Consider the following 12,668-nt stretch of genomic DNA (forward strand, 5'->3'; position numbering starts at 1 on the left):
GGAGTTTTTGTCTGATGTTCTAACCCACAATAATAAATAATTTTAATTTACAAACTGAGAGAAACAATACACATACATATTGGAAAGAAAAAATTATAACTGTCTTTATTTGTAGATTACATACTCATATATACATGTACATAAAAAATCTTAAGGATAAAACAAAATAAAACTACTAGCATTAATAAGTGAGAATAGCAAGGCCCTAGGTTACAAGCCCAGTATACAAATGTCAATTTTATTTCTATATACCGGAACAGAACAATTGGAAAGTGAAACTAAAAATACCATTTACAGGATAAGGAGTTCCAAGAGTCAGCTCATCTTATAGGGCAGTTTGTGATCACCCACAGCTATCTAAAGCACCTGTTTTTGGGGCTCCAGGAGCCCAGAAGAGCATCCTGCAACATCCTTGAATGGAAGGAGGAGACTGCCCATCTGCTAAGAAGATTCTTGAATAGAGCACTACATGCCACAGAGCCCAATGCCCATCCTCCACTGGTGGTGCATCAGGAGCTATTCCATGGCTGGAGTTGGAAACTCCATTTCCGAAAAACAGGGAGGAAGAGGCAATTGGGCACTGACTTTAGTTACTGATTAGGAAACTCAGCTGGCTAAAGTATAATATGAACTACTTAAGTTTGAACCTGTCCAATGTGGAAAGAGGCAAGTAGGTGCCATTTTAACTGCCCCAGCATGAGGGGAAGCTGGACTGATTGAATGAGTGGGTGGGTGGATGGACTTCTTTCCACCCAGATGGGATTGCAGCTTGTTTTAGTCAGGTAAAAGGGTGCTGATGCAAAATACCAGAAATCTGCTAACTTTTATAAAGGATATTTAGCTGGGGTAGAAGCTTAGAGTTACCAGGCCATAAAGCACAAGTTACCTCCCTCACCAAAGTCTATTGCCACCTGTTGGAACAAGATGGCTGTCTACATCTGCAAGGGATTAGGCTTCGTCTCTGGGCTCAGCTGTCTGTATCTTTGCAAGGCTAGCTGTACACTATTAGGCAAATGGCTTGTTTATCTTCCCGAGGCCTTCCCTCTTTCCTCATGACCAAGCTCCTCTCTGTGCTTACTTCCTGGGGCTCCAGTTCAAGGCTCCAGCATCAAAACTCCAACTCTGTCCTTTGCTATGTTTTTTTTATCTGAGTTCTCACCCACCAAGAAGTGGGGACTCAATGCCCTACTGACATGGCCCAATCAAAGCCCTAATCATAATTTAACCACACCCAGGTACAGACCAGTTTACAAACAATCCAGTATCTATTTTTGGAATTCATGAATCATATCAAACTGCTAAACAGCCTTAGCCTAGCCTCCAGCCTGACCTCTGGCAGAGAAAAAATGGGGGTGGAGGTGAGGGGTGGGGGAGGAACCTGCACCAGCCTCTCCAGTAACTGCAGGTACTTTCAGCTGGCACAGACTGAATAGTTGGACACCTGGGGTTCCATCCCCATACCCCAATAGGCGTGTTTCCTTGGCCTCTCTGGGCAACTGCAGGTACTTTCAGCCCATATGAAATGATTTGTTGAGCACATTCAATTCCATCTCCACCCTCCACCCTTTAGGGTAGGAGGGGGCTGGGGTTTCTCTAGTGGCTCTGGGTAACTTACTTGCTTTTGCCCACACAGGTTGCATTTCCATTTGTTGGGTAACCATAATATCAGTAGGCCAAGCCCAAAATAGTCCCCTACAAAGCAACTCTGCTGACACTATGCCCTGCCTCTCTTAAAGGAACTCGACAGTTCCTAAATAGGGTTCCTTGTTCCACCTGCCACAGCTGATCAGAGTCAAATCCCAAGTCAGTTTAACCTGTGTTAGAACTTGGTGTCTCCTGGTTTTCACAGTGTGGATGAGATCGGGCCTGGCTGGAGAGGCATGCCCCTCTGTGGATGATTGACCAGAATGCTGCCCCCACCAAGGCCATTCCCAGAGAGAGCTCAGCCTTGGGGAAGAAGGGGTGAATTATCAGAGCCTTAGCAAGTGGGGTCAGGCTGAGGCAAGCTAGTTTCTGGAGTAGTTGTCAAAGATGGTTTTTAGAAGGAGGAGGAATTTTTCTGGGGTTTATCAGCCTTTGGGCAATCTGCATTTAGCAAGAAGAGAATATCTAAAGTGTCCAGCTTCACCACCAATCACTTAAAGACACCCATCAGGTGAGTCCTTGCAGTGTGTGGAGGGGGAGGGGGTCTCTGAGATGGGCAGTGCCTCTTTGCACTCATTGCACCTCCCTGAGGAGTCAAGACTGGCGCTCAGGAGGCCAGGGTGGATAAAGGGACCTGGACCTTACCATGCTTCCCAGCCTTGCTCCTATTTATAGCACAGACCCTAATCTAATGATGTCACCCCCACCCACCCCAGCTTCTTTCCAGCCTGTGGGGGAGGAACACTTCCACTCTATGCCGGGGGCTGTGGGATGGACCTGGCTCTGTGTCCTTCCCATCCACTCAGCATCAGCTTGGCCAGGAAAGCTGGATGAACAGAGGAGGTTGGAGAAATTCAGATAGAAACACGCTCAGGAGAGGCAGCCCAGCCATGGGCATGGGGACTTCACTGGGAACCTTAGCTACAAAGATGGGACATATATATTTTTTCTGATATATATATATATATGTGTGTGTGTGTGTTTATCCATCCACCCATCCATCCACCTACTTGCCCCACTCCTTCCTTCACACACACACCCACCTGCCTCCCCCCCAGGCAAATGCTCATTGAGCACCTGGTACAAATCAGCTCTTTGATGGGTGTCCATCAAGGAACTCACAGTCTAGTATGGAAGACAATTGTATAAATAAATAAGCAATTACATATATCACACAACAGTTTGCTATTACTAGAGGCAATATTACTGTTCTCTTCAGTCACTTCTACCAGTGCACCAAGCCTCAATTTATATTCCAGCAAGGCAGAACTGCTTGTACCTCCAGAAAACAATGCTACACTTTCAGGCTTCTGTGCCTTTACCTATTTCATACCCAATGTTTGGAATGACTCCCATTCTGGTCCCCTTTGTCCATCTGGCCTACTTCTACCTACCCATCAACAGGACCAGCCTGCTGGTGTAGCTGCTGTGATGCCCAAGGGTTGGCTCCTAGGGAGCCTTTTGCTGATGAGGCCACTGCATCTTGTTACCAGCCCAGTAGTGGGTGACCCACTGGACTGGCATTATTTATATGATGCCTCCACAAAGAACTCCGAGCCCCTGTCTGACCCAGGCCACATTGCTGAATCTCTGTGTAGCCTGAGAATTATGCCCAGTGGGGTTAGCCTGACAGGTTTACTGGTAAAAGGGATGGATGACTGACTGAATGAATGAATGAATGGTGTGCTCTGGCAGCCAGGAAGGTCAAGTAGCCAAGCATGTGCTTGCCAGCCCCCTCAACTCACACTCATTGTAGGGATTTCTTGAGTGTGCCAGGCCCTGCTAGGAGCTGAGGGTTCTGCCCTGAGACAGACATGGAGGTCCCTGCACCTGTGGAGCTTTCACCAGATAAAAGTCAAAGACAGAGCAACACAAGTGATGGGTGATGTGGGGCAGAGAGCTGGCAGAGCAAGGCTGGTGCACCCTGCCCAGAACCCTGGCAGGGGGTGCAAAGACAGGACTGGAATGTTAAAGGGGAAAGTCAGGGGCTTCTTTAGGAGGGTGTCAGCAAACAGAAATGAATCAGTCTAGGAAGCTGGAGCTCTTTTGCTGGTTATAATTACCCTGTAGGTGCCTGGGACCTGGTGGGTGAAAGGCAGACCCAGAAGAATGGAAATAATTGGTAAAAGATGGAGTCAAAAATAAAGGAAAAGAGCCCAAAGCAAAGCTGCCTGAGAAGGGAGCCAGGATAAACCTGAAGAGGTCTTCGAAGTTCTTCTTCCATTTTCCTTAACCTGGAAGCTTCTACTTCCTCAGCTTCTGGAATTGAGTCCTGAGGGCAATGAAATGGGAAATGACAGCTGTGCAGTGTGCTGTTAGCCTCATGCATGGGAATGGTGTAGGAGCTGCATTTTCTTACAAATGCCCACATAAAGCTCCAGGGTCCCCTCATACTACTTACTTTCCCAACAGCTCTATTCTCTCCGCAGCTGTGCCCTGTAGGGCAATTTGTTCTAACACGGGAAGGACAGATGAGGAAGGAGACCTATGAGGTTAGATCCCTGATGAATTGGTGCAAGTTTTCACTGGAAGATGGCTTGGATCAACACCATTTGAAATAGCCCAGGGAAGAGAGTGTGCATGGGCCTCTGATGTAAAGACCATTGTTATAGAATGATGGAGAAAGTGCATATTTAGGCTTTTATTTGCAGAGACATCTTGTGATATAAAAGCCAGGGAACCCCTGACACCCCTCTGACCCCATCTGGAGGGTTCATTAAACCCTGAGACCCTGTCTCCCCTGTGAATCCAGTCAGCCAAGCTCTATGCCCCCTGAGGTTTCCCTCCCATAATAAAAGGCTGGGATTGTTCTGTACCATGGTGTATGGGTTATGTAAGCTTGAACTAATGTTATAGACACAGAAAACACCTATAGCAAATGTTCTATTGAGAGAAAAACAATATTTGAGAGTATTATAGAAAATTATAAATGGTGAGGCAAATGCCTCTGCATTCTTATTTCTGATGTTAAACTTTTGTTTTTTGGGGCTGTGCTTTGAAGGTATTTTGTAAATGAGGTTAATAGTTGACTGTAAGTAAGATGTATTAGTCAGGGTTCTCTAGGGAAACAGAATCAACAAGGGATATCTGTCAATAGTAAGAGACTTATCAGAGTCTCTCACACAGCCATGGGGATGCACAAGTCGAGGTTCTGCAGGCAGGCTGCAACCAAGAGCTCCAATGAAAGTCCAATGAATATTCTTGATGAGTTCTGGGAGATGTTGACTGTCCAAAGATGAGCTGGGAAATACTCTATCAATGCTGGAATCGCTTTCCCTTTTAAGGGATTCAGCTGATTGGGTTAAGCATCACTCACTGCTGATGGCAATCTCCCTGACTGGTGTAATTATAACTGGCTATCTATGATTTACCACTGCAGTAAAGTCAATGGGGACTAAAGTTCATAAGTGCCCTTGTATTACAGCTAGCCCAGTGCTTGCTTGACCAAACAACTGGGCACAATTACCTGGCTGAATTGACACAATAGCCTAACCATCACATAAAATTTACCCTTAATTATGTTGGTAGACCTCATTCAATCAGTTGAAGTCCTTCAAAGCAAAAACGGAGATTTTTCCCAAGAGAAAAAGCTCTGCTTCAACACAACAGCTCCTGTGTCTGAGTTTCCAGCCTGCCTGTCTGCTCCGCAGATTTCAAACTTGCCAGGCCCCACAAATGTGTGATCCAATTCTTTAAAATAAATTTCTTAAGATATATATGTGTATATATAATGTAAATATACATATTTATGTATGCATGCATGTACATTTGCATATACACATCCTATTGGTTCTGTTTCTCTGAAGAACTCTAACTGATACATGTGGGCATAACAGTTTCCCAAAGAGGTTTTACTTTTACACACTCAGCAGTGTAAGAACGTTTCTTTGCATCACATCCTCACAACATGGGTTACAGTCAATCTTTTAAAATCTTAGTCGATCTCTTGTTTGCACTGTATCACACTGTGGTTTTAATTTGCTTTTCCCTAATGGCTAGTGATGCTGAACTTATTTTATGTGCTTATTTGCCATCCATATATATTCTTTGATACAATGTCTGTTCAAAATTATTGCCCATATTTTAAATATTAAAATTTTAAGAGTTTAAAAATATATTCTGGACACAGGCCTTTATCATATATATATATATGTGTGTGTGTGTGTCAAATATATATATATATATTTGACAACTATTTTTTCCCCATTTTCATCAATATATCTTTTGAAGAGCCATTTTAAATTTAATTTGAATGTTTAATTTTCTGATTTTTTATTGTTAGTGTTTTTTGTGTCCTGTTTTAAAAATATCTGCTAACCTCAAGATCTCTAATATCTTCTATGTTTTTCTTCTAGAAGTTTTATAGTTTTTTAAAGTTAGGTTGATGATTCAATTTGAAAAAAATATTTTTATATTGTATGAGGTAAGGGTTGAAGTTCTTTTTTTAATTTTAATTTTTTGCATAGCATTAACATCATTCCAGCACTGTTTTATTTATAAGATTATTTTTCCTCATTGAACCACCTTTGTAAAAAATCAATTGACCTTATATATGTGGGGTTATTTCAGAACTATCTTTTCTGTTCCACTGATCTATTTCTGTCTTTATCACAATTAAAACTGCCATAATTAGTACAGCTTTATAAAATTTTCTAAATCAGGTCAAGTCCTATAACTTTGTTCTTCTTTTTTATTTATTTTAACAAATCAATTTTATCAATACATGTTAATAAAGCATACAAGTTATCCAAAGTGTATAATCAATGGTATTTGGTATAATCACATAGTTGTGCATTCATCACTTCAATCATTATTAGAGCATTTTCATTATTTCAATAATTATTATAAACAAACAAACAAAAAAAAAACCAGACAAACCAACAAGAAAATTCTTCACCTCTCAATCCCTCTATGTTTCCCCTGCTGTACATAGCTGCTATTTCTGGCTATTTTTATACAATTATTTATTTATTAAGAATTTTTATTGAGTTATATTCATATACCATATGATCTAAAGTATATAATCAATGGTTTTTACCATAATCACAATGTTTATACTACATTTACAAATCTTGGCAATCCTAGGTATACTGCATTTCCATACACCTTTTAGAATCAGCATGCCAATTTCTCCAAAAACATACCCTGTAACTTTTATTTTAATTGTACTGGGAAAATTGACATCTATACAATATTGAGTCTTTCCATCCTCAAACATAGAATATCCCTCCATTTGGTTAGATGTTCTTTAATTTCTCTCAGAGTTTTGTAGGTTTTTATAAACGTGTTTAAAGATCTGTTGTCTAGAGCTGCCCTGGATGGTGCTTCAGGGGCAATCACCGGACATTGTAAATCCTCACAGGGCCCACTGGATGGAATGGGGGAGAGTATGGGCCATGATGTGGACCATTGACCATGAGGTGCAGAGGTGCCCAAAGATGTACTTACCAAATGCAATGGATGTGTCATGATGATGGGAATGAGTGTTGCTGGGGGGGAGAGGTGGGGTGGGGGTGGTGGGGTTGAATGGGACCTCATATACATATTTTTTTAATGTAATATTATTACAAAGTCAATAAAAAAAATAAAGATCTGTTGTCAAATTTATTTAAATATTTCACTTTTTTTCATGTGATTGTAAATTGTATTTCTAAAAAATTTAACTTCCAATTATTCATTGCTGGTGTAGTGAAATAAAATTGATTTTTGTATATTGAACTTTGGTCCTGTAATCATGATAACTCAATTATTAGTTCTAGCAGCTCTTTTTAGACTTAAGATTTTCTTCTATAGTCAATCATGTTGCTTTCAGAAAGACAAATTAACTTTATTATTTCAATCTGAACATATTTTATTTCTTTTTCTCAGCTTATTGCATGGGCTGTCTCCATATCATGTTGAAAAGAAGTGAGGAAAATGGGTGTTCTAAATTGTTTGGGGCTTATATCATAAATGGATGGAGGATTTTGTTAAATATCTATTGAGTTTTTCTTTATCAGTCTGTTAATGTGGTAAATTGGTTTTTAAAATGATAAACCAATCTTACATTAATGGGACAAAACCCACTTGGTCATGTTGTATCATCCTTTTTATATATTGCTGGGTTTGAATTAAACATTTTTAAAATACTTTTTAAAATGTATGTTGCTTTGGTTTGAATGGCATTCCCCTAAAAGAAATGTTCAAGTTGTAACCCATTCCTGTGAATGTGGTTGAAGATGTGATTAGTTAAGATGAGGCTAAACCAGATTAGAGTGGACCCTAATTCAGTATGACTGCTGTCCTCACATGAAGGGAGAGGGGCACATACAAATACCCAGAGAATGCCATGTGCTGGCTGAGGCAGAGACTGAAGTGCTATCAGTCACATACGTCAAGGATTATCAGCAATCCAGAATCCAGAAATAGGCAAGGAAGGACTCTCCCCTCCAAGTTCAGAGGGAACATGACCCTACTCTTAGGTATATTCTCCCCATATACCACATTCTTAATATGATTAAGCATTTTATCTCTTCTGTAAACAAGGAGACCATGACTATGTTATCTAACTAATCTGTGTTCATCTGTGTACCTTTCTGAACACTGGAGGAACAATTGAGTTAGTAACTGTGATTAGATAAGAGTGCCTGGACAGAACTGAGGAGCAATGTTTCTATAACTTGTTGAGCTGTCTTTCTCTGTTATTTATTTATTTGTTTTATGAATTTGAATTTAAAAAAAGTATATTGTGAGTAGTTATTTCTTTTTGAGTGAGATTTGATAGTTTGTATATTCCAAGGCATTTGTCTATTTCATTTAAGTTGTAAAATGTATTGGCTAGCATTGTTTATAATAGACTCTCATTCTTCTTCTTAGGTCTACAGGATCTATAGTAATGTCTTCTCTGTTTCTTTTTTTAAAGATTTATTTTATTTCTCTTTCCCCACCATCTCATTGTTTCCACTTGCTGTGTCTGTTCATCTTCTTTTGTGCTTTTAGGAGGAACCAGGAACTGAACTGGGACCTCTGATGTGGGAGGGAGGAGCTTAATTGCTTAAGCCACTGCCATTCCCTACTTTATTTTGTCTCTTGTTATGTCACCTTGTTTGCCTCAGCTTGCCATGCCTGCCTGTCATGCCAGCTTGCCATCCTGTTTTTCCCCTTTTAGGAGGCACTGGGAACTTCTGCTCCCTGCTTTGTTCTGTCTCTCACTATGTTTTTCTTCTCATGTCCCTTGTTGTGTCATCTTGTTGCATCAATTTGCTGTACCTGCCCATTGCACCAGCTTGCTGTCTTCTTTAGGAGGCACCAGGAACTGAACCACAGACCTCCCATGTGGTAGGTGGGAGCCAAATCACTTGGGCCACATCTGCTTCCCTTCTCTGTTTCTTTCAGTCATAAATATTTGAGAGAGAAGTGTTGAAATCTCCAATTATAATTCTGGATTTATGTTTTAATCCCTTTAGTTTTATCAGGTTTTGCTTCATGAATTTTGAAAAAGCATCTATTTTATTATTAGGTATAGAAATACTTAGGATTTTGTGTATTTTTGATGAATTGACCTTTTTTTCCCTTATGAAACTGCCTTCTTTATCCCTGGTGTATTAGCCAAAGGGGTACTGATGCAAAATACCAGAAATTGGCTGGTTTTTATCAAGGGTATTTATTTGGGATAGGAGCTTACAGATATCAGGCCATAAAACATAAGTTACTTCCCTCACCAAAGTCTATTTGGAGCAAGATGGCTGCTGATGTTTGCGAGGGTTTAGGCTTCCTGGGTTTCTACGTTCCTGGGGCTTGCTTTACTCAGGTTTTAAGGTTCCTTCCTTCCTGGGGCTGGCTTCTCTTTCTTCTGTGCACTGACTTCCCAGGGCTCCAGTTTAAGACTTTAGCATTAAACTCCAAAATCAAAACTCCAAAATTAAAAGCACTTAACTCTGTTCTTCACCATGCCTTTTATCTGTGAGTCCCCACCCCTTGGTAACTCATACTTCACCCCTAATCATAACTCAATCATGCCCAGATTACAAGTATGATCTAATTTTTCTTTTTGGAATTCATTAATTATATCAAACTGCTACACCTGGTAATAATCTTGTATTCTCAAATCTAATTTATATGATATAATATAGCTTTCTTTTGGTGATTTTTTTCATGGTATACCTTTTCCTATCCTTTTTTTTTTTTTTTTTTGTATTACAGGCTGGAGATTGAACCCAGGACCTTGTATATGAGAAGCTGGTGTTCAACCACTGAGCCACATTAGTTCCCCAAGTTGGTTTTTTAATTTGTTTTGCTTGTTTTTTTTTTTTTTAGGAGGCAGCAGAAACCAAACCTAGGACTTCTCATGTGGGAATCAGTCATTCAACTGCTTAAGCCAAATCTGCCCCTCTATCCCTTACTTCTAACCTGTTGTAATTAGTCAGCCAAAGGAGGGCTGATGCAAAGTACCAGAAATTTGTTGGCTTTTATACAGGGTATTTATTTGGGGTAAAAGCTTATAGTTACAAGGCCCTAAAAAGTCCAAATAAAGGTACCATTAAGAGGTACTTCTTCACCCAAAGTCTGTTGTCACATGTTGAAGCAAGATGGTGGGCAATGCCTGTGAAGGCTCAGCCTTCCTCTCTCGAGTCTCAGTGGGCCAGCTTCTTTTGATCACAGCTGTAGGTTGGAGGGCTTGTTTCTTTCCAGGCTCAGCTGCTCTGGTCTTTTCATGAGGTCAGCTATAAGCTATCAAGCAAAAGGCTAATCTCTCTCTAGGGCCAAGTTCTCTTCTCTGCTGTCTTATATGGAACTCTCTCTATTCCCATGTATCTTTCTCTGTGTATTTATTCTGTATTCTTCGTTGAGCATCTGTTTATATAGTCCACCAAGGGGGCAGGGACTCAACCTTAATGACATGTTCAAATCAAAGCCATAACTTGATTTAATCAAGTAAGTGTAAAGCCTTTGAATTTAAATCAGTAAAAGGTATGATGCCCATAGGAACAGACTAGTTTACAAACATAATCAATATATCTCTTTGGAATTCATAGATAATAACAAACTACCATACCTGTTAAAAGTTATTCTTTTAATTCTTTGAAAGTTGTTTTCTTGTCAACAGCATTATACAGATGATAGTCTTATTTTGCATCTAATCTGATAAGCTCTGTCTTTTGTTGGAGTGTTTAGCTATTTACAATTAATGTAATTATTGGTAGATTTTGACCTTTATCTATAAACATGCTATTTGTTTTATATTTTCAAATATCTTCTTTGGTTTTCTTTTTCTTTCTTTCCTGATTTCTTGGGATTAACTGATTATTTTTCATGATTCTGTTATATCTCTACTTCTAATTCTTAACTAGATCTTTGTTTTATTTTTACTTTTCAGATGTTTGACTGACATATTTTATAATATATCTCTATACACGCACATATATAGTCAACTAATCATGGTAGTCCTTCAAATGATATACCATTTCACTTATAGGTTAAGAATAATTCAACAGTATGGTTACCACTTGAAATAAAATTAAGACACTATATGTGAGTGCAGCAGTTTGATAATGTTTATGAATTCCAAAAATAGATATTTGATTATGTTTGTAAACTGGTCTGTACCTCTGGGTGTGTTAGATTGTATTATCTTCAGAGGTTTCATTTTTACTTAATTAAATAATGATTAAGGCTTTGATTGGGCCACATCAGGAAGACATTAATCCCCACCCACCAAAGGGGTGGGAACTCACAGAGAAAATGACAAGGAAGAAGAGTTAGTTGGAGTTTTAATGCTGGAGGCCCAGGAAGTAAATATACAGAGAAACAGATATGTAAGGAAGGAGAGAGGCTCCATTAGACATGGCAGAGTGCCCAGGAAGGGAGTTGAGCCATTTGCCTGATAGTTTACAGCTGGCCTTGTAGAGAGAGCAGGGCAGCTGAGCCTGGGGAGAAACAAGCCCTGGGAGGAAGATGAGACTTAGCCCAGCCTGTGGCTGAGATTGGAAGAAGCTGGCACCACGAAGCCTTAAGAGGAAAAGAGAGGCCAAACCCTTGCAGATGTTGGCAGTCATCTTGCTCCAACAGACTTGGTGAGGGAAGTAACTTATGTTTTATAGCCTGGTATCTGTAAGCTTCTGCCCTGAGCAAATACCCTTTTATAAAAGCCAACAGATTTCTGGTATTTTGCATCAGCATACCTTTGGTTGACTGAGACAGTGAGACACTATTTCCTGGGTCTAACTCTGACATGGAGACACACACAATGCACATAATATATACATATACATATGTATGTACATGTGTATATGTGTGTGTGTATATATATATTCACTCCTACAGATATTACTAGAAATTAACATTTGTATTATAAAGTTCCTCAAAGGTAAATCCCCCCAGTCATTAAAACTGGCCTTTTATAGAGTTCTAAAGAAAAAATATAAGCTTTCAAGTGGATAATGATCAATATTTGATTTTCAAATTGTCCTTGTACAACACAGATGACACATTTTTAAAAAGGCAAAGGGCAATAATGGGTTGAATTGCTTTCATTATTTAATGTGATCCTTATTTCCATTTATATGAATGATGATTCATTATTTTTATTCTAACTCTAAATGAGCTGCTGCAGAATGAGAATTATTCCTCCCATTCACACATCTGTAGGCCTGGGTGGAGGGACCTTGCATCATTCATCTATTGGCCTTGACTAGTTAACCCAAGACTCATGCGTTGCACTTCTGATCTTGAGTGAGTGAAATTTTAGAGAAACTGTCCCCATTAGTAAATATGGGAGAAAAAAATACTAACTTGAGTATAGCCTGACTCTGGTACATCAACTGTGCAGAATTATTTTTATAATGTATCATAAAAAAGGAAAACACTATATAATCATAATAAATATGATAACTATATTTAAAGCTTACATATAATTATATAAAGGGATGGCACTTGTGGTAACCTAAAACTTTCTGTTTATACAGTTACTACTTTTGCTCTGAACATAGAGGCTGGTGGGGAGTTTTCAGGAAAACATTTGAGGCCTGCTCTGCCTTTGCATGGGA

This window comes from Dasypus novemcinctus (genome assembly GCF_030445035.2).
Source record: "Dasypus novemcinctus isolate mDasNov1 chromosome 8 unlocalized genomic scaffold, mDasNov1.1.hap2 SUPER_8_unloc_1, whole genome shotgun sequence".
NCBI lineage: Eukaryota > Metazoa > Chordata > Mammalia > Cingulata > Dasypodidae > Dasypus > Dasypus novemcinctus.